The sequence below is a fragment of the Miniopterus schreibersii genome (assembly GCF_964146895.1).
Source record: "Miniopterus schreibersii genome assembly, chromosome: 12".
In the NCBI taxonomy this organism is placed as follows: Eukaryota; Metazoa; Chordata; class Mammalia; order Chiroptera; family Miniopteridae; genus Miniopterus; species Miniopterus schreibersii.
The window spans coordinates 12,925,099-12,947,398 of record NC_138112.1 but is presented as its reverse complement, the minus strand read 5'-3'; the positions used below and the strand labels follow the sequence as shown (position 1 = coordinate 12,947,398).

The following is a 22,300-nucleotide window of genomic DNA, read 5'->3' as shown; positions in this document are numbered from 1 at the left end:
CATCACAGCCGCTTGAGATGCATAGTCTAGGTCGGGGGTCGGCAAAGGTTTTCTGTAAAAGGCCAGAAGGTAAATATTGTAGGCTTTGCTGGCTACATATTTTTCACCACCTTTTAAAAATGTGAAAATCATTCTTAGCTCAGGGCCTATAAGCAGAATCGTGGGCGAGATTTGGCTCTGCGGCCTCAGTTTGCTGACCTTGGTTTAGATCAGTGGCTGTCCATTTTTAGCATGCATCAGATCACCTGGAGGGTTTTTAAAGCAGATGCCACCCCCGGAGTTCCTGATTCAGGTCTGGGGTAGCACTTGAGCATCTGCATTTCTAACAGGTTCCTTGTTGATGCTGATGCCGCAGATCCGGGAAGCGCCTGTGGAAAATCACTGGCCTGGTGATACAATGCGGCTTGGGAGCAGTAACAGATTTAGCTTAAAATCCTTACCCTGTCTTTCATTCACCACCTATGAGAACTTGGGCAGCTTACTGAACTCCATTAAAATCTTAGCTTCGTTCCGCTACAGAATAGACAGAGAGAGAACCTTCCTTTTGTAAGCTCCTAAGAAGTATAAATAAGATAATATTTGTAGAGCACCTAGCACAGTGCTTGGCAGAGTGATTGCTGCGTAAATGTTAACCGTTACTTGTCGCACCAGGTGGGAAACCATTTGAGGAACTCAGAATGGAATAAAAAAACATTCTATTCTTTCACCCTATGTCAATTATTTGAGGCAAGAAAAATGATCACTGAGAAAGTTATACAGAAGGATAGATAGCAATGTGGGCATCCCTGAAAGGGAAAGATTTGATAATTCTTTCACATTTGGAAACGGGTGCTATTTTTCTAAAGATACTCATGGACTAAATGGCTACATTTGTTGTAGTCCATGAGCGAAGCTGTTCTAGAGGTGAGGCTTCTGGGAGGCTTTTCTGCAGTAGAAACGTGGGCCTCATTTCTGGTGACAGCACCCGCAATTAAGCAGCTGCTTAATTGTCCTAATGTTCCAGCCGCTCAGAGTGTGCCGGGCAGCCTCTGCTACCTTGTGCAGCTGTCAGACATTGGAAAGCGCCCTCAGGCTCTGCTTGGGCTTCATTCCTGCTGTGTGGCAATGCCAGGAGAGAAGTAAACAGATTGGCTATCAAAGGCGCCCTTGGGAGTTGTTGGAAGCTGACCCGTCTCCACCAAGACACAGATAAAAGGAGTGGGCTTCACACGTTAAGGAGCTGGCCTCTTCTCTAGTGTGTCTGGTACATAAAATGTGCTGACCGCAATCAGAGAATGAACAAAATTCCCCTAGCATCCAACGGATGGTACCTGTTTGGCAGATTGGCTTTAAAAACACTCACGGTAAAGCCAGTGACTCCATTGTCATTACCTTAGGCTGCTTCTGTCACAAGAATGTGCATCTTCTAAGGCAAGCTTTCTCTCAGCTAGGCAATGACCTGGGCATAAAGGACTACAGACTGGGCCAAATAGGCTTGGACATGTTTTAGGAATCTACAGGAAGATCTTGGCAAATTATTGAACTTCTATAAGCATCAGTTTCTTATGCAATCTCTCATGTTTTAATCAATCTGGTGTCATGCTTTAATCTTGCCCTAGTAAAAGCCATCATCCAGAGTCTATTTTTTGAAAAGTAAATCATATCACTTCATTGCCCACTTAAAACCCTTCTGTGGCTTCCATGACACTTAGAATTTTATATTATTTCCTTATCAAGACCTGTAACATTAGATCACCTGGGAGCATAAACACAGGCCCCACTGCAGACCTTCTGAAGCAGTTACTGTTTTTTAACAAGGTCCCCAGGTAATTCATATGCACATTAAAATTTGAGAAGTGCTGGCCTATAGGGCCCTCCTGATCTCCTTATGAGTCTCCAACTTCAACAACTCCTTCACTATACTCCAAATACTCTTTCGGTCCTAGAATGCAAGAAGCTTAGATCCTTTGCTCTCTGCCTAGAATACCCAGGCCCCAGATTAGCTGATGTAGAGGTCTTCCTTGAATATGAGCTTAAAACTGGCTTTCTCAGAAACACTATCTTTTTGTGTGTGTTTTTCTTGTCATATGCTCCTACCCACTAGAGTATAAGAACTATAAGAGCTGGAAATATCTTATTTATTACTCTATCCCTAGGATATAGGCCAGTGCCTGATATATAATATATGATCAGTAAATAATTTTCAATAAATCAGGAAGTGATATTTTCCTCTTAAGATTGCATTGGGGATTAAATGATAAAGTATTTAAAAAACATTAGTATGTAGTGGTTGCTCACCCAGTGTTAGTTTCCAGCCCTTCCCTTTCTTCTTCCCCCTTTGCATATCTAGAACTGAGGTGCAATGGTGTTTAGATTGTACAGGCCCTCTCAGTAGTTGTCCAAAGCACTCTACACCATGATCTTGAGAGGGCCTCATAATTTTGTCATGCACTTGTTTCTATGAGCATCAGTTCCTTTTGAAATCACCTTGAACAATTTTCTCCAGTAGATGGGTCAGAAGCACATTTAGGAAGAAATGGTAAAGAGGAACTAGAGGCACTTAGGCTCCTAAGCAGAGATATAGTTGCACCCTTTAATTGCATCACAATGGTCCTAGTTCTTGTATAAGGAGAATCCTATCAGGAATATGCCTTGTAAGTGATCATTTAAATATAAGAATGTTTGAGTGCTGAGAGTAGAAACTTATTTAATTTATTTAATTTTTCTGAAGTTTTGGTTGTTAGAATATGGAACATATATAGCCAGTGATCTAGACATAGTATTTGAAATATTTCACTTTTGATATAGTAGAAAATATGAGGAAAATGCTGGAGGCTTAGGATTGAGGCAGTGAGTAAAGCTAGAGTGTCTGTGAAACTTCAGGAAATGGGTGAAGTGATGGGAAGATAAGAAATGGGGTATCCTTGTATTGGCAAGACCATAGGCTGTTGGAGTCAGATGAATATAGGTTGGAATTGTTTAGAAACTAGGTAACTGAAATATTACTTAATCCCTCTGGCCTTTAGCATTCTAATCTGTAAGAGGGAGAACATATTAATACCCAGCTCACAGAGCTGTAAGATGAGATCTGTGTGTATGAGCTTCGTGGTACACAGGGCAGGTACAACAACTGGCACACAGCAACCAATACACAGGAGCAATTGTTATGATTATAACAGAAGTAGACTAACGGAGCAACATTTTTTCTGCCTCTTCATAACAAATATAAGTAAGAATCTTTTAAATGCCTCCTACTTTCTTTTCTTATTCCCTCACACCGTCCTCTTCCTTCTACAGTTATCTTCTTTCTCTGGACAAACTTCTCCAGTGACTTGGTGGGTGGGTCAGAAACACAGTTAGAAATGGACATAGTGAAGAAGAGAAGGGACCACGCTGGCAGGTCCTTGCTGTGCCTTGTCCAGATGATAAAACCTAAGAATGCATTCCTGTCACCATACACAATTGGCTGCCCGTCGCAGTGGATGCCCCTGGAAACAACTGGAGAACGTCTATGAAAGTAATGAAGGAGGGTCATGAGACTAAATGGAAGAGTAATTTTATCTGCACTGGAATCACGTTTCTGTGCTTGCTATATTAACTTAAGGAACAGTCCTTCATTTTCCTGACAAACCAAAATAAGATTAATATTCCACTTGATATTGCTTGGAAAATTAAACCAAAGTAGAACACAGAAGGGATAACTTAAACAGTATCAGAATAAGTATATAATTTATATACTGTAGGACAATGGACATTGATATTTTACTGCAGTAAAATATTTGATATTTTTCTCTCACCTAAGAAAATTTTATTATGTTGATAATTAATTAACCAAAGAATGTCAAAAATAAATTTAACTTTTCTCTGTGAGATTTTGTAAAGTTGTTTTTGTTTACTATAACTAGTAAATAATGAGAAAACATTCCAAACGTCTTCTCTTATTATCGCTCCTATCAGCTATTTAGAATACTTCATGTATTATTCCCCTAATAAGTTGACATAAATGTGGGCAAATCATCTGTCTCACTTTTTACAAAGAAATAACTGTACTAGATGTACCATTAAAATAATTTACTTTTAATCTGACTCTGTATTCTAGGGATTAAAAAAAAAATGAAACAGCATAGCATCTACTTTCAAGAAGTCGTTTGATACAGTGGTTTTAAAAGCGTGGTCTTGACCTCATAAGCTTTACCTGGGAACTTGATAGAAATGAAACTCCTTGGGCGTCATCCAAGACCTACTGAATCAGAAAGTCTTGAGGATGAAGGGCACCAATGTGCTTTGAGGACCACTGGCCTCATGTGTGAGCTAGAAGCATATAGATTCCAGCGCACTGGAATCAATACTTCAGTAATGGTATGCAGGACGTGACGTGCAGCCACAAGTGACATGGTTACTGGGAAAGCTAAGCAGGTTTCACATGCAAGATAACATTTAATCTGGGCTTGGAAGGATGAATAGGCCGCTTTCTAAGATTGCCCTTTAAACCTGATGAGCTCTGAAACTGTTAGAGTTTTCAACACGACTGATGCCCAATGGATGTGGGGTAGAGCAAGTACATGTGGACTGGACAAAAGGGGCCACATACTAAACCTGACAAGCTCAGGGGAGGTCTGCGTGGTGGCCTCACAAACTCAGAAACCAAAGATAACCACAAAGGATGTTCTGAAATTAAAACCTTTTAACTAAAAGCAGTTTATGGCAGGTAGTCATGTCTTAGGCTAAGATTTTCCTTGACAAAAGTCAATCTTAACTGAGCCTGTCTGTTGTGTTTTGCATCTAAGAAACATACCTTTGGAATGTCAGGGTAACTTCCCTTTTTCCAGACTCTTCAGGACACAACCAAGGCACCAAAACAGGGACTACGAATCCCCTCATTGTTATTTTTATCCTGTTATTACTGACTGTTAACTGTCCTGCACCCACCTATGTAAAAGAAATGTGTCTGTCATTTTACTTTTTATCCAATCCCAGAGCTTTCCCTGGTTTGCTTTCTCCCACCTCCCTAATCTATCACCAGTGAATTTCATGTAACCCACTTACAATTTTCTTTTGATTGTAATGTATAAAATAAGGTGCAAAGCTGCCGTTCTCTGAAGCAATATCTCAATGTGCTGAAATTTTGCTTCCCAACAATTGTCGACAGTTTGGCTCAAATAAACTCACAAAAATTCTTTACAGGTTTGAATGTTTCTTACATTGACAGATAAACTAAGGAGTTAGATTTTGAAGACTTTTTATGTCAAGCTAATTAACGATATAATTATATATATTTTTTTTAGTTAGAAGGCTGTGGTACCAATCTGAACATGAGTTAAATAAAGAAGGTAGATATCAGTGGCAAGGATACCAGATAAAAACCTCATGCCAAAGTAAAAATGAATGTTAAAAAAGGCCTTAACTATGGGTGGCTAATGATTTTTTGTCACATCTTATTATGAAAATTTTCAAACAAAAAGCAAAGTTGGAAGAATTTTAAAGTGAGTACCCATATATCCACCCACTAGACATTACTATTAGCATTTTACAACACTTGTTATATATCCATCCATCTGATGTCATTGTAATTAACCTAGTTATTAATAATAGGAAAGGAGAAAAGGGAAGGCCTAAAATTACAGGCATGCCATTCCGGCAGCTTCCCCAGGATGCTAGAACTTTACACTCCCTGGGGTCAGCAAAGGGAAGATAGATACATGCCCAATAAAGTTGGGGTGCCTAGCAAAGGTACTTGGGTCTCACTCACACCTGGGAACAGGTCATTGGCCAGAATGGGCATGGCCTGAAGGGCACAAAATTTGAGATGCTTAATTCCCTAAACAAAGGAGTTTGTCTCTTGTACTCTTGGTTGCTCTTGGCTCTCTTGGTGCTCTTGGCTCTTTTGGGACTCTTGTTGCAGGAGGTGCACTCTTGGCTCCCCTTAATTCACCCACATGGCCCAGGGATATAATTCCATGCAAATAGAAATCACTCATCCTTCCGCGCAAGTCTCAGAGATATTATAAGGACTCCACCCTCAGCACTCAGTGGGGAAAGGGATACCTTGACTTCCCCAATAAAACATCCATCCATCTATTGAACCATTAATCCATTTAATTTTTTATTCATTTCAAAGTAAATTTCAAACATCATTTGCTATCTCACTGTATATATCATCAGGCATGATATTCACCATAGTTCAATATTTGACACCTTTTTACCTCTTCAGGTAACATTTATGTACAATAAAATGCACAAATCTTAAGTGTACGTTTGACAAATGCCTATACTTATTTAACTTGCATCAAGATATAAAACATTCCCTTCATTTCAGAAAAATCATCTCACACCGCTTCCCATCAATTCCCATGCCCACTCTCAGAGGCAAATACTGTTCTGATTTTCTTTTGACCATAGAATTGTCTTGGCTATTCTAGGATTTCATATAAATAAAATTATGCAATATATACTTCTGTGTAAGATTTGTCACACTCAGCATAATTGTTTTTTGAGAGTCACCCATGCCATTGTGCATACCATTAGCACATTGCTTTTTATTGCACAGTAATATTCTTCTGCATGAATAAATATATCACAGTTTGATTGTCCATTTTCCTACTGATGAGCAGCTGAACTCTTTCCAGTGGTTGGTTAGTATTAACAATACTGCTATGAGCACTCTTGGGCATGTTCTTTTTCTTTCTTTCTTTTTTTTTTTTAACATGTGTTGATTTCTCTTGAGTCAATACCTAGGGGTGAGATTTTAGGATCATAGGGTAAGTATATGTTCAGTTTTATGAAAAACTTCCAAATAGGTTTTCAAAGTGGTTGCCCTCCATTTACATTTCCACTGAAGTTATCCCACATTCTCGCTAGTTTTGGAGTCGTCAGCCTTTTAAATTTTAGCCATTCTGATGGATCTGTACCGGTATCTATTTGTGGTTTTAATGTACATTTTCTTGATTAGTGATATCGATCCCTTTTTCATGTGCTCATTAGTCATTTGTATATCTGATTTTGTGAAGTGTCTTTTCAAATCTTTTACTCATTTCTACTGAATATTTTGTCTGTTGTTAGTTGTAGAAGTTCATCATATATACTGAACACTGGTTGTTTGTCAGATATGTTTGGTAATGTCCAATAATTTGAAAATAAGCCTGTATAACAAAACATAGTATTGGCTGCCTACAGTGTATTGAGAATTCTGAGACTGCAGAAAGATTGAGCAGGAAAGTACACATGATTAACTACCAATCCTGTGTGGAGGCTAGAAAAAATTAATATTTTCCCTTCCACCTTCTAAGTTCTTCTAGCTGGACTAATGATCAAATTAACTGAGGCAGATTAACAGAAGAAAATAGAAATTGTAATACATGACCATGGGGAACTCACATAAATATAAAAAATGCAAAGACAGTGAGGCAACATTGGGTATATATTATATTTTTGGACAAAGGAGAAGGGGTTGGGGTATTAAATTTCAGGAGTGAGAATGGGTGACTTACAGGTAGTTGAGGAAGAGCAGAACATACATGGCAGGCAAATTCTTGCTAGGAAACTCAGAAACAAAGGGACTCAGGAGGTGTCTAACTAACAGGCCCCTGTCCGAAGCCCTCTTATTTACCATTTTTAATTCAAATTAGGCTGAGTGAACATCCTGACAATTCCTTCCTGAAGGTTTTTCTATCTGAATATCTTGGATGGAAAAGGGGGAGGGCCAAAGGTTCTTTCTGAGTCTTACTTCTTAATAGACAACTTAAAATCAATATCCTCAAAAAGCAGCTTAAGGGTAGCAACACTTTTGTCCCCTTCACCTTACATGTGTACAGAATAGAAAGTAAATATATTTTTTAATATTCTTGCCCTTAACAAACACATACCAGTGCAGACAATGTGCCTTAGTCAGTCTGCGCTCCTGTAACAGAATACTAGAGATTGGGTGGCTTACACAAAAGCATTTATTTCTCATAGCTCTAGAGGCTAGGAAGTCCAAGATCAAGGCAACAGAAGATTGAATAGCTGGTGAGGGTTTACTTTCTGGTTCATAGATGCCACCTTCTCACTATGACCTCACCTGGTACAAGGAGCCAACTAGTTCTCTAAGGTCTCTTTTATAAGAACACTAATCCCATTCAGGAGGGCTCCACCCTCTTTACCTAAGCCCCTCTCAAAGACCCCACCTTCCACAGCCATCACATTGAGCATTGAGTTTGATGGTATTAAACTTTGGGAAGATAACAGAATGGAAACAAATTTCTGGACCTAGCTGGTTTGGCTCAGTGGTTAGAGTGTCATCCCGAGGACTGAAGGGCCCCAGGTTGAATTCCGGCCAAGGGCACTTACCTCGGTTGCAGGCTCAATCTCCGGCCCTGGTCGAGGCATGTGTGGGAGGCAGCCAATTAATGTGTCTCTCACACCAATGTTTCTCTCTCTCTCTCTCTCCTTTCTATTCTCTCTGAAAAGCAGTGAAAAAAAATATCTGCTGAGAATTAAAAAAAAAAAAATTCTGAATGTGATCACAACGTAGACGATGGGACTGAAGGAGATGGAATAGTTGAGTATGGTTTTAGATTGCCAGCTTACGTGGCTGGGTGGAGTTAATTATAACTATAAGAAATAGGGAAGAGAAAGGAAATAGAATGAGTTTGATTTGAGAGCTGTTATATTTTGCAATCAATTTGGACGTGTGCGTGCAGATGTCTGATGGAGATTTGGACACAAAGGTCTAGAACTCCTGATAGGTGAGCTATTCCACACCTCAGCTGATGGATTAGGAAACAAATGTCCTAGAGAGGAAAAGTATCTTGATCAAAATCCTAATGGCAGATCCAGGTGTAGAATCCAGGGCTCTTCCTTCCTTGGCTTTTCCCTACCACTCCAGGCACTCAGAGATGTCATTCCCACATCTGAAGTCACAATTTTAGTGCAGGAACAAAACTTTATTTGGCAAACATTTAAATCTTTTCTCTAAACAGCAGCACACCAAAGGAAACTACCAGATGCTCTCTACAGTTCATTAGCTGCTTTAATGCCAGCTGCTGAGTTTGCTCACCTGTGGCGATTAGAGGTCCAGGTTGTTTCAAATGATGCCAGGTGTAGTTCAAAGTTATTTGCCTCTTTAATCTTTTGCTCTTTAAAAGAGAGTAAGATTTAGATGCCAATATGGTATAGCTTAATTGAGTACCTGATATCAAACAAGCTTGCCAAAAACAGATGTTTGCTAAAGCAGATGCAAAAGTGAGATAAACACCATAATGGCTGTGATCTTTTGTGGAAGCATATTGGCTCCACTCATGGAGGCAGCATGGAGCTGTGAAGCCCCATCTATTTTCATTCTGATTCAAATGCTGACAATTTAACACCCACTTTTCTCGTGAAAGTCTTGAAGTCCACTCTAGTGCTCATGTAGAAGCAAATGATTTGACTTTTAAAATAACAATAATACACTTAAGGAATTATATTTCTTCATCACCTTATATCACCAATTCTCTGAATTTCGCTATTATAATATTCACATCCCAAAATAGACTTAACAAATATTTAAATACCAACTATGGACTATGAACTGTCCTAAGTGCTGGAATATAGCAATAAACAAAAAAGAAAGAAAAATTCTAATATCATGGGGGTTTACCTTCTAGTGGATGGTAAGTAATATGTTTATAGCAATTATTCTGTGTTGGTCATGTCCTAAGTATTTACATGTGCTGCATTAACTTATTCAGTCTTTCCCACACTTCATTATACAGATAAAGAAACTTAAGCCCAAAGAGGTTAAGTAACACACCCAAGGTCAGAGAGCTAGTAAATAGCAGGGCTAGAGTACGAAGTCAGACCCTTGGTTTTCCTTTCTACTCTATCTATACTCATTTCCATGGGGATTTCATCGAACCCCATGCCTTTAAATAACATTTATGTGGTGATAAGCCCCCAAATTTATATCTCACAAGTTTTTCTCCTGAATATATCCCATTGCCTATCCAATATTTCTCCTTTGATTTCTAATAAATTTCAGTTTAAAAATGTGCCAGATTGATAGCCTGATAGCCCCTGGACCCCAACACTTCTCTAACTGTAATCTTTCCATCTCAATCGATGGCATCTCCATCTTCTTAGTCACTCGGCCTACAAACCTCTCATTCTAACAAGACCCACACACATCTTGGTCCTACATTCACAAGTTTCTGACAATTCCCACCAGGCCTACTGCTACCACCCTAGTGTGAGCCACATCATCTCCTGAGTTACTGCAGTTGGCCTAATAACTTTCTCTGCTTCCAATCTTGCCTCCATATCACTGCCAAATAACACTTCTAAAGTTTTAAAAATTTATCTCATATTTCTTCAGTCTTCTGCTCAGATCCTTCTAACCACTCCCTACTCCCCAGTGACTCTGAAGTCCTCTGTGATCACTCTGCCTTAGCAACACTGGCCTCTCCCTCCACTGAACAGCCAGGCTTCCACCTTAGGGCCTTGGTCCTGTCTCTCTCCTCTACATGAATGTCTTTCCCCAGATATCTTGCACCAGCTTTAAGCCTTCGTTCAAATGTCACTTTCTCAAAGAGGGTCTACCATGAACTTGGTATTCAAAATTATGACATCCTCTTCGGCCACTTTTTCTATCCCTGCTCTATTTTTTTTTTCTATGACACTCACCCCTCCCCCCCATTATTTTAGAAAAGACCTCTTCATTTTCTAAGAAAATAATTTATTTATATTTTATCTATCTTATTATTTTGTTCAGCTTCTTCTAGAATGTAAGCCCCAGGAGACAGCAATTTTTTGTAAGCCCCAGGAGACAGCAATTTTACTCATTAATGTATCACGACAACATACAACAGTGTCTGATACACAATAGCTGTTCAATAAATTATTCTTTGTGTGAATTTAAAAAGGGTCATTTATAAAAAGTTAGGGGGAGCATCATTCCAAAGTTAGAGAACAATAAAAGTAAAGAACTTAGGTGGGTATGAACTTGGCATCCTCATGAGATTGAAAGGTCAGTGTGGCTGCAGCCCAGTGACCGGGGAAAGAGAGATGAAGTTGTGTTGCAGGATCTCAAAAAAACCAAGATCGCGGGGGGCCTTTATAACCAAGGTAAGAAGCTTGGACTTTTCTAAGTGTTGTGTGAATCATTTGAGGGTCTTAAGAAGGGTAATTTATATGGAGGCAACATTTGAAGCAGACTAGTGAGATTTTTAAAAGTAAAACTATTTTAGAAAACTATTTTGCATTAGCTACTAATGTTGAATGTGAGTATATCCTAGATTCTGCAAGCCCATGCTTAGTTACATATAAAAAAATAAATGTGTTAACCCATGCACTAAAAAGACAGGCATAAGAAGTTTATGACATCATTATTTATAATAGACAAACACTAGAATCAGCCCAAATACTCTCAACAGCAAATCGTGCCATACTCACACAATGGAATATAATGAAGACCCTGAACTCCAACCACATGAAACCACATGAATGAATCTTACACACATATTCTTAAATAAAGAACCTGGATACAGAGTAATAATATTTACGGTAGTCTCCAAAAATGACCCTTAAAAACTAGGCCTCTAGGAAGTCACATTTATATAGTTGCCAACAGCAGTGAATATGAGTTCTCTTATGACTAACCCTAACAGTAAATGTGGTGAAGGTGACATGTGCTGTCTAAGGCTGAGCTTTAAGAAGGCTCAGGAGTTTCTAATTTTGTATACTTGGGAACTTTGAGCCACATATAATGCCAAATCTGCTACCTGGCTGAAGAAACTGCTTGAAGAGGTCACTTGCAGATGCCACATGGAGAAGAGGGGCCCTGAGACTACCTGGAGAGGGAGATACCAGATGTCTTAGGTGTGCCAGCTGCCATCTGACTGTTAGCACCTGAGGGAGCCAAGGCAAGAGTCATCCCCTGAGTCCAGTCAACCTGCCGAATCATGAGAGACAATTAATTGTTGATTTAAGCCACTAAGTTTTTGGATAGTTTGTTGGAAGCAATAAATAATAAAAACATAAATTGGAAGCAAGTCACTACTGTTACAAAGGCCTAAACATGTGTCATTAGCTTTGGGAATGGGCAACATACTGAGGCCAAAAGGCCACAAGGTGACTGTCACAGGAGGCCCCAGGACAGGAAAGAAATTTTCAATGGGGCTGCAGTGATGCTGACCCATATAACACGAGGACACAGAGTTTGTCAGCACTGTTATCGGCAGTAGCAGGGAAAATGGAAAACATACCTAATAAACTTTGTACATTTGGCTAAGAAAATTTTCAGGCACAATGTTAGAAGTGCCAACTGTTTTCCTTTAGCTGCATTTACCAAACTATAAATATAAAAAAGATAAACTAAATTAGGATCTGTTCAGTTTTCCAGCAGACAGAGGAAACAGTTCCAAGCCAGGACCTTCTGGGTCCCTAGCTAAAGACCTCAGAGGAAATATCAAATTCATAATTCCTCAAGTAAAATGTGGTTTTAGGGTCAAGATCTCAAGAGTCTTAGTTAAGTTCTCAAAGCACTAAGGAGGTCTTTTATAGACCCTTTCAGCTAGATGTAAGGGCTTTTAAATTTTCAAGGTGTTGCTTTATAGCACCTGACTCTTGACCCAACGTGGAGAGGGACCTGTCTTGAAGAGATATGTGGGTCTGGCTTTTGTCTAATAGAGAAAATTATATTTGGAATCACAAAGAAGCTGACAGAGTTTTAAAAGAAATTATACCATTCTGGATTGAAAAAGTGAGAGGCCTTTCAAAATGAGAAAAGGCCTATGGGCCCCTAAATCACAGGAAGCGGGCTGAGAAAGCTATGAAATAGGTTATTCCTTATGGAAAATGAAGAATGTCTCAGAGACTGGGGCCAAACGCTTTGAGGGGGAGCCAAAAGTCACGGATAATGACTTCTGGGGAACAGGGTGATTCTTTATCAGGAACTGGCAATGTGTTCCTGGCTGCAGTTCAGATCTGTTAGGGAAGAGTGACTGCTCTTTGTCTCCTGTTTTCCTCCTTTTGCACCTCAGTGGTTACTGTGGTTCTCTTGTCCCTCCCTCACCACTGTATGTTGGGCGATGGTTGGGGAAGGGGGCAACTATCAGCTCTGCAGTTCACATATCTTCACATTGAAAGGACTCGTACCCAAAGAGCTTTATCCACACGCGGGCCTAATGTGGAAGACAAGATCCTAGAATCCAAGCCTTAGTCCCATGCTGTACTAGAATGAGATTTGGGGGAGCAGTGGGGAGGCTGGGTACGGCAGGTGTATTTTACATGAGATTGTTACACGAGTCTTCGGGATCCACATGGAAGACTGGTATCTAAACTCCAAAGACGGCTCCCTGGTGAAGTCATCCCCACATTCACACTCCTGTGCAGTCATTTTCAGGACCTCTTTCTCTGATTATTCCTTTAGCTACCATCCTGTTTTTGATTTATAGATGTGATATCTTCTTTAGTCTGTCTAAAGATACTATTTTGAGTCACTTTTATTTAAAAGGATATACTCCTCTCTTACTCTGAATTAACTCGTTTTACTTATAAGCATTGTTTCTCTCTCTCTCTCTCCATTATTTTTCTTTAATGTTGTAATCTTTCCTCAAATAACGGGTGATGTTAGGTTGTCTATTTTATATTTAATGGTTAGACAGTAACAAGGCTGACTGAAAACATAGATGGAGCTTGTGAAACAGCAAGACTTCGTTTTAAGATCACAGTTGTTCCCAGCTCAAGACATTTGGACTTGTTCCTTCTACCTGAAACTCCCCGGCAGGAGACTGTCTTGCTCAATTTCTTCTGGTCATCCAAATGTCCCTTCAAATGTTTCATATTCCACAATGCCTTCCCTGACAAAGTATTTAATGTTACCTACCGCTATTGTTACCGGGAAACCCCGGTGGGGCTCGGGCTGCCTGTCGCTGTGTCCGATTCAGCCGAGGCAGGGTTGAGTCATATGAGGCCTTTATCGGGAAGGCCGGTCAACCAAGAAGACAGGGAGCGTCCGAGCCTCCAAAACCCGGCATAAGGAATGGCCTGAGGGGTAGGGTTTTACAGGGAAATGGGGTAAACTGAGGCTGGGAACGGAATGCAGCTACGTGCAGTCCCAGAGGTGCAGTCCCAGAGGTCCACAGACATCATCCTTTGGTTCCTGGTCATCTGGCGATGTCTCCATACGATGATATCTTGACTCCTGGCTGGGCCGGCCTGACCGTGCCTGTTCACAGGTACATTGTTCTCAGCTGCATCACTTCTTTAATTGCTTCATCCAGGACCAAGAGGAGTGTACAGGGGCAAAGACCTAGGAAAAAAAACTTAAACTCCTGCTCCCATAAGTATATGTGTTCTAGAATTTATAAGTAACATAATTATATTTCAGATTAATTCAGGTGCCCAATCTTTGGAAATTATAAGTACCCCTATCACTATCACTGCCCACATATCCCCTCTATCTCTCTACATGATATTCTTGTTAGGATTGATCACCACATTAAGTGATCCTGTTGGTTTGTTAATTTTATTTGTTTATTTGCTTGGCTGTCTCTTGCACTGGAAAATAAACCTGTGAGAACAGGGATCTCATCTACTTTCTTCACCACGGTGTCCTGAACACTTAGAACAAGGCAGTGCATATTGCAGGTTCTTAACAAGTATTTGTTGAGAGAATTAATGATTAAAAACCCAGTCACACATCTTGATTGGGACGTCTCACATATGTATTTTAACTCCGACCCTACAGTAATCCCTCTCGGTACCATTAACACAGCTTTAAGGAAGTGACTTTAAAATGTCATAATAGACACTGTTGACATCTGCCGTTGAACTCTCTCCTTATGGCATTACTACTGGATCCCAGAAATCCAAGCTGAGGAGACTATTTTCAGCAGATTTTTTTTTAAAAGAAAGATGATTTCATACTGCGGAGTGAAATCTCTAAGATAGAGCAGAAGGAGGCAATGAAGAGAAGAGCATGAGAATTAGGTCAGAACACCTGAGTTTGAGCCAGAGTTTTGTCATTTATTCATGCTGTGACATTATTCAAGTAGCTTAAATTCTTTGAGACAAAATCTTTACATGTAATTTGAGACTAATGATACACACACAGTTGAAGTTCTGTGTGAAATACTCACATAGGCATGTCATGAAGTAGAGGCTTAATGAATAACCCCCTTTCCCCTGCACTATAATTTATAGTTAGAGAGCAATGCTTTTGTGCCTAATTTCAACCCCTCCTGCTGCTTGGTCTCTGTTGTGAATGTGGTAATAGTAGCCACCTGCCAAAAATGATGCTGCAGAAGTTTTACATTTCATACAAATTTTAGGATGATTTGTTCTCTTTCTATGAAAAATACCATTGGGATTTTTATAGGAATTGCATTAACTCTGCAGATTGCTTTGGATACTATGGACATTTTAACAATATTCTTCTAATCTGTGAGCACAGAGTATCTTTTCTTTCGTTTTTGTCATCTTCAATTTTTTTCATCAATGTCTTATAGTTCTCTGGGTAATTAAAAATGAAATTTGTTTTCTTGATTTCTTCTTCTGATAGGTCGTTATTAGTATATACAAATCTGTATTGCATGCAGATTTCTGTACATTGATTTTTTTTTTTTATCCTGGAACTTTACTGAGTTCATTTATTGGTCCTAACAGTTTTTTGGTGGAGTCTTTAGGGTTTTCTATATATAATATCACGTCATCTACAAATAGTGACAGTTTTATTTTTTCCTTTCCAATCTGAATGCCTTTTATTTCTATAGCCACATTTGCAACAACATGGATGGACTTTGAGGGCATTCTACTAAGTGAAATAAGTCAGACAGAGAAAGACAAATACTGAATTATCTCACTTATATGTGAAATCTAAAAATTAAAAAAAGCAAACAATGTTCTTCCTCCCCCAAGAAAAACAAGCTTGTACATACAGAGATACAGAGAACAGACTGGTGGTTGCCAGAGGCAGGGGGTGGGGTGAAATAGATAAAGTGATTCAAAAGGTTCAAAGTTTTAATTATAAAATTAATAAGCCATGAATGTATTGTATAGTATGGTGACAATAGCTAATAATACTGTATTGCATGTTTGAAAGTTGCTAAGAGAGTAAATCTTAAAACTACACATCAAAAGAAAAAAACTCTTGTAACTATTTAGGCTTACAAATGTGTTAACTAGACTTATTATGGTGAACATTTCATAATATATGTACAAATATCAAATTATTATCTTGTACATCTGAAACTAATATAATGTTGTATGTCAACTATACCTCAATAAAAAAAGTTTTACATTAATAAACCAAGTCTTGTTGGAATATAGCCATGCCCACTGTTTTTCATATTATCTATGGTATGGCTGCCTTTATACTATAACATCCGAATTGAGTAGTTGTAAGAAAGACTACATAAAAGCTTAAAATATTTAGTTCCAACCTTTTAGAAAAAAAATTGTGGACTCTTGTTGTAATCCACTGTGAAGCTAATTTTAAAGAAAATATAAAATTTAAAACAGAATTTCTCTTTTATAAAAGTAACTTTCTTTAAAAACAAAAGGGGAGGGCAAACATGTATAGAAGTCTTAGGTCACTGACATGCAAAAAAATTCTCATTTAAAAGCCAATTCATATATGAAAAAATGCTCAAAGTCACTAATTATCAGAGAGATGAAAATTAAAACCACAATGAAGTATCACTTCACACCTGTTAGAATGTCTACCATCAACAAATCAACAAATGACAAGTGCTGGCGAGGGTGTGGAGAAAGGGGAGCCCTAGTGCACTGCTGGTGGGAATGCAGACTGGGGCAGCCACTATGGAAAACAGTATGGAGCTTCCTTAAAAAATTAAAAATTGAATTGCCATTTGACCCAGTGATCCCACTTCTAAGAGTATATCCTAAGAAACCTGAAACATCATTCAGAAAGAACGTATGCACCCCTATGTTCATAGCAGCGCAATTTACAATAGCCAAGATCTGGAAACAGCCCAAGTGCCCATCAGCAGATGAGTGGATAAAAAGCTGTGGGACTTATACACCATGGAATACTACGCAGCTATAAAGAAGAAGGATCTCTTACCCTTTGGGACAGCATGGAGGGACCTGGAGAATATTATGTTAAACAAAGTAAGCCAGGCAGAGAAAGACAAATATTACATGATCTCACTCATATGTGGAGTATAATAAACAAAATAAACTGATGAACAAAATAGATCCAGAGACATAGAAGCATGGAACAGACTGAGGGATCTCAGAGGGAAGGTGGGGCGGGGGGAGTGGCTGGGGAGAGATTAATCAAAGAACTTATATGCTTATATGCATAACCTATGGACACAGACATTGGTATGGGGAAGGCCTGGTGGTGGGGTGGAGGGGATCAATGAGGGGGGAAAGGGAACATCTTTAATACTTTCAACAATAAAGATAAAAAATAAGTAAATAAAAGCCAATTCAGAAAAATCTTTAATTTTTCCTATCCATAAACACAATATATGCTTCCACTTATTTGTATTTTCTTCAATTTCTTCAGTGTCTCATAATTTTCCAAGTACGGGTCTTTTACATCCTTGGTTAAATTTATTCCTAGGTTATTTTATTTTTTTTGAAGCCATTAAAAGAATTGTGCATGGGATTGTTTCCTTAGTTTCCCTTTCTGATAGTTCATTACTGGTGTATAAAAATGCAACTGATTTCTGGATATTTGTGTTGTATCCTGCTCCTTTACTGAATTCACTTATCAGTTCTAGTAGTTTTTTGGTGGAATCTTTAGGGCTGTCTATATACAGTATCATGCAATCTGCAAATAATGACAGTTTTATTTCCTCCTTTCCAATTTGTCTGCCTTTCATTTCTTCTCTTCTGATTGCTGTGGTTAGGACGTCCAGCACTATGCTGGATAAGAGTAGATGAGTGGATAAAAAAGCTGTGGTACACTGACAAAAGGGAATACTACATGGCTGTAAAAAAAAAAAAAAAAAAAAGAAAAAGAAAAAGAAATCTTACCCTTTGGGACAGCATGGATAGACCTGGAGAGCATTATGCTAAGTGAAATAAGCCAGTCAGAGAAAGACAAGTACCACATGATTTCACTTATTTGTGGAATCTAATGAACAAAATGAACTAACAAACAAAATAGAGACAGGCTTATAGATGGAGAGTAGGCTGACAGCTGTTGGGCATGAGGTGGGGGCTTGGAGAGGTTGAACAAAAAAGGAAAAAAGAAAAAAACCTCATGGATAGCCCTGGTCGGTGTGGCTCAGTTGGCTGGGCATTGTCCCGGGCACCTCCATCCCCAGTCAAGGGCACATAGCCTGGGTTTCAGGCTGGGTCTCCGGTAAGGGGCATGCAGGAGGCAGCTAGTTGATGCCGTGCTCTCACATCGATGTCTCTCTTTCCCCCTCTCGCTTCCTCTCTCTCATAAAATCAATGAACTAGTCTATAAAAACTCAGAACACTCATGGACCCGGACAACAGTGTGGTTGGGGGGAGGTGGAGGGGGGTATGGGGGACAAATAGTGATGGAAGGAGACTTGACTTGGGGCGGTGAACACACAATACAGTGTTCAGATGATGTGTTGTGGAATTGTGCACCTGAAACCTGTAGAATTTGGTTAACCAGTGTCACCCCAATAAATTCAATAAAACAGAAAAAAAAAATCTTTAAAACTGCAGCTCTTCAAAGGAAGAAATATTTTCTGTATAGAACAGTGGTTCACAACTGGGAGTGATTTTCATCCCAGTGGGAGTTTGGCAATGTCTGCAGGTAATTCAGTTGTGTTGTTACAACTGGGCATCAGAGTGCTACTGGCATCCAGTGGATGGAGGCCAAGGATGCTACTAAACACACTTTAATGCACAGGACAGCCCCCAAGAGCAAAGATTATTCAGTACTAAGTGTTATTTGTGCCCAGGCTGAGGTTGAGAAACCCTGGTTTAAAAGGAGCTATATACATGATTAAATAGCGCCTTCGGAATCTGTCCTTTCTCGTGTGGGTTCCAAAACTTTTACACATGCTGACTGGCTCTCCGAGGGTAAGCCAGAACATTCGCCCGAATAAGTCAGCCTTCTATTTATGACTTACTGGCAAGTAAAAGCCCTATGATTATTTCTCACAAGGACACAGATGTTTTTGTTGTTCTCACAGCCCCTCTTCGCAGGTGCAGATAGTTGCGCCTTCCCAGGTTCCCAGAGCTCCGCCAGCACCGGAGCCCCTCTAACGAACGCCCGCAGGCCTGGCGCCCCCCACTCTAGAAAGGCCCAGGGGCCTCGGTGGGCAGCCGCCAGCCACCGCCAGCCAGCGCCGCCTTCTTCCCCCCGTTGCGGGTTGTTCCTAAACACAGGCTACACTCGTGTTTCCTCTAACCAGGCGGCAGAGGGAATGGGAAGCAGGGAGCGCGCTCGGTGAGAACTGACGACAGTGTCTTATTCCCGAAATAGCGTTCAGACACCTGAGAAATGCTCTGGGGAGAACGTAATAGTTGCAACGAGCGTTTATTATAGATCATTTTCCCTGCAGAAGAGCAAATTGACAAGTGAACAAGTTAGTGCATCCTCGATGATTTTGTTGTTAAAAATGTTTTCATGCAAAGGCCGTGCTATCAAAAGATCTCTGTGAACACAACAGGCGCATAGTAAGCCCAGAGCCTTTCTTACTCTGCCTGTGAGTACATTCCAACTCCTGTGCTTCAGTGCCAAACCTGATTCATCTTTAAATGTAATATTCTATGGTTGTGATAGAAAATAGTATCTCACTCTGAGTCTATTGTCTTCTTTAATGGCACAAATATTAATCAAATAGAATGTTTAACAGCCCGAAGTTATTTAAGTTCCCGCGGTTAACTCGACGCCCCCTTCCTATATGTAATCACTTGCACAAACAGAAGTGCAGCCAAGCACGTCTGGGTTACATACAGAGCTGGGACTGGTTTACTGTATTAGTCAGGGTTCTGCACAGAAACAGAACAGATCGAAGATTAATAGGCCCATCCAACTATTGTCTCTTTATTGATCTACAAGGTGTCCCCCAGAAGTGTATACACACTTTAATAGTTGATAGCTCAATTTTTAAAAAATTTATCTTTATTGTTGAAAGTCTTACAAATGTCCCCCTTTTGCCCTCATTGATCCCATCCATCCTGCACCCCACCCCCCAAGCCTTCACCACACTATTGTCTGTGTCCCTGGGTTATGCATATATGCATATAAGTTCTTAGGTTAATCTCTCTTCACCCACCCCTGCCTTCCCTCTGATATTCATCAGTCTATTCTATGCTTCTATGTCTCTGGATCTATTTTGTTCATCAGTTTATTTTGTTCATTAGATTCCACATATGAGGAAAATCATGTCACACTTGTCCACAGACATCTTGGAATTCCTTATTGTTTTACTTTTAAATTTTGCCCATTTAAAGGGTGAAAATGGCATCAAAGTGTTGTTTTGATTTCACTCTTCTAATTGTTCATGATATTTCACATTCTTCCTGCATTTAGGTCAATTGTACTCCCTTCTACAAAATTTCTTTTCCTTTCACTCATTGATCTATTAAGTATTTTACTATTGCTTCACTTATTTGCAGGAGTTCTTCACTATATTCTAGGTATAAATGTTTCATTGATTATATACGATGTGAATATGTTCCTCCAATGTGAGTTTTCTTTTCCACTTTCTCTGTGTGTTTTTAATTTTTTTCTTATTTTATAAAAAGTTTTATTGTTTCCATTTTGTCTGAGGTATGGGAGAGAGCTCCAAGCTGGTCAAAAGGATGCCTAGTGGTTTCAGGTAGAGGCTCAAGCAGAAGCCAAACACCAGGGGGAGGTTGGGGAGCCTCTCAAAGGCCTCTGAGATTCAAAGACTCCTAGTTGTGCTTGAAGATGAGCCTTTCAAAGAGATGTTTACGCAGCTCAGCCTGGGGGCCGGCCAACCTGCAGAGGTGAGTGAGTTGGTCGCCCATCTTCTTGATGAGTTTCACCTCCTCATTTAGGAACTGGTTTTCCAGGAAGGCACAGAGGTGAGGGCCTGTATGGGTAGAATCCAGGGCATGTAGGTTCAAAGGGCCTGGTTCAGGTTCTTCTCTGTTCCATGGTGTCCTGAGTTTTACCCCCACTCGTCTTGGGGAGGCTTCAGCAGGTCCTGGAAATGAATGCAGCCACTGTGCTGGTTTTGCATCCTCAAGAGATGTTTGGTGTCCTCACACTTCTGCTTGGCCAACTCTTGGAAGAAGTGGTCCATACTCTTCAGAGCCACATCGTCGGTGGAAATAGAAGCCCAGAGAGAGGTAGGTGTAGGAAGCCCGCAGGTGCAGGTTGACCAAGTGGTTGACAGTGGCTTCCACCTCAGTGGAATAATTCTGATGAATTTGGGAGATCATGGTTGCTTGCCAATAAGAAGGTAAGCTTAAAAAAGGTTTTGGCTGGTCTCAGAGGTGGAGGATGTCTGAGATGGTTCTGAAGGTCATGAAAAGAGGTAGGATGGTGGTCGAAGGCTAGATAAAGGGGCGACCCAGGGTCTGTTCCATTCAAACACTGTGAAAACAAGAGACAGATCTGGGGGACTGTCAGGGGCACTGCCCTCTGTGGTTCTGAAAATGAACAGAATTTCATGTAAATAAATGCACCAGCATTTTTCTTCATGTTTATACTTTTTGTGTCTTGTTAAGAAATCCTTCCCTGACCTAAGATCACAAAGATTTTATTCTCTATTTTTCTCTAAAAGTTTTATAGTTTTGCCTTGTATATTTAAATTTTTAGACCATCTGGGATGTGTGTTGGTTATGATATGAGCTAGAGGTTTGATTTAATTTTTCTATGTGAATGTTATAAGGATCAGTTGAAAAGCTTTAGTTTTAAAATCATGAAATGTAATGATTTTGGGGTCAAAAGACAAAACATGAGGGAATTTAACTAATATTTAAAACTGAGAGATGGTAATCCTTTGAAATTTGTTAAGACATGTGTGATGGCCCAGGGTATTACAATTTCAACCCTATTTTGTGTCCTTGAAGAGTAAAGCATTCTGCAGCAATTAGGTAAAGTGTACTAAACATGTTGTTAAATGTGTTGTTCAAATGTTCCACATCCATATGGATCTTTTATCTGTTCGATCCATCAATTATTGAGTGAAGTGTCTAAAAATATATTTTACTCTGATTGTTGATTTTCCTATTTTACCTCTTAGTTCTGTCAATTTTATTGGCATATATATTACCTATTATATATATTTAATTATGTATATATACATGTATACAGATATAACCTTTCTTACTAAGTGCAGGTTTACAATTTTACTATCTTAAGGTGAACTGAGCATTTTATAATTATGAAAATGACTTTTTCAACATCTAGTGATGCTCTTTGTCTAAA

At 39.6% G+C, this 22,300-nt stretch overlaps 1 pseudogene across 1 annotated transcript; it reads right to left on the bottom strand.

Moving 5' to 3' along the window:
* Positions 1-20,796: 20,796 nt before the first annotated feature.
* Positions 20,797-21,309, bottom strand: LOC308564701 (ferritin light chain pseudogene; annotated as a pseudogene). The gene has a single exon. The product of its transcript is annotated as a ferritin light chain pseudogene (transcript).
* Between the last annotated feature and the right edge of the window lie 991 nt (positions 21,310-22,300).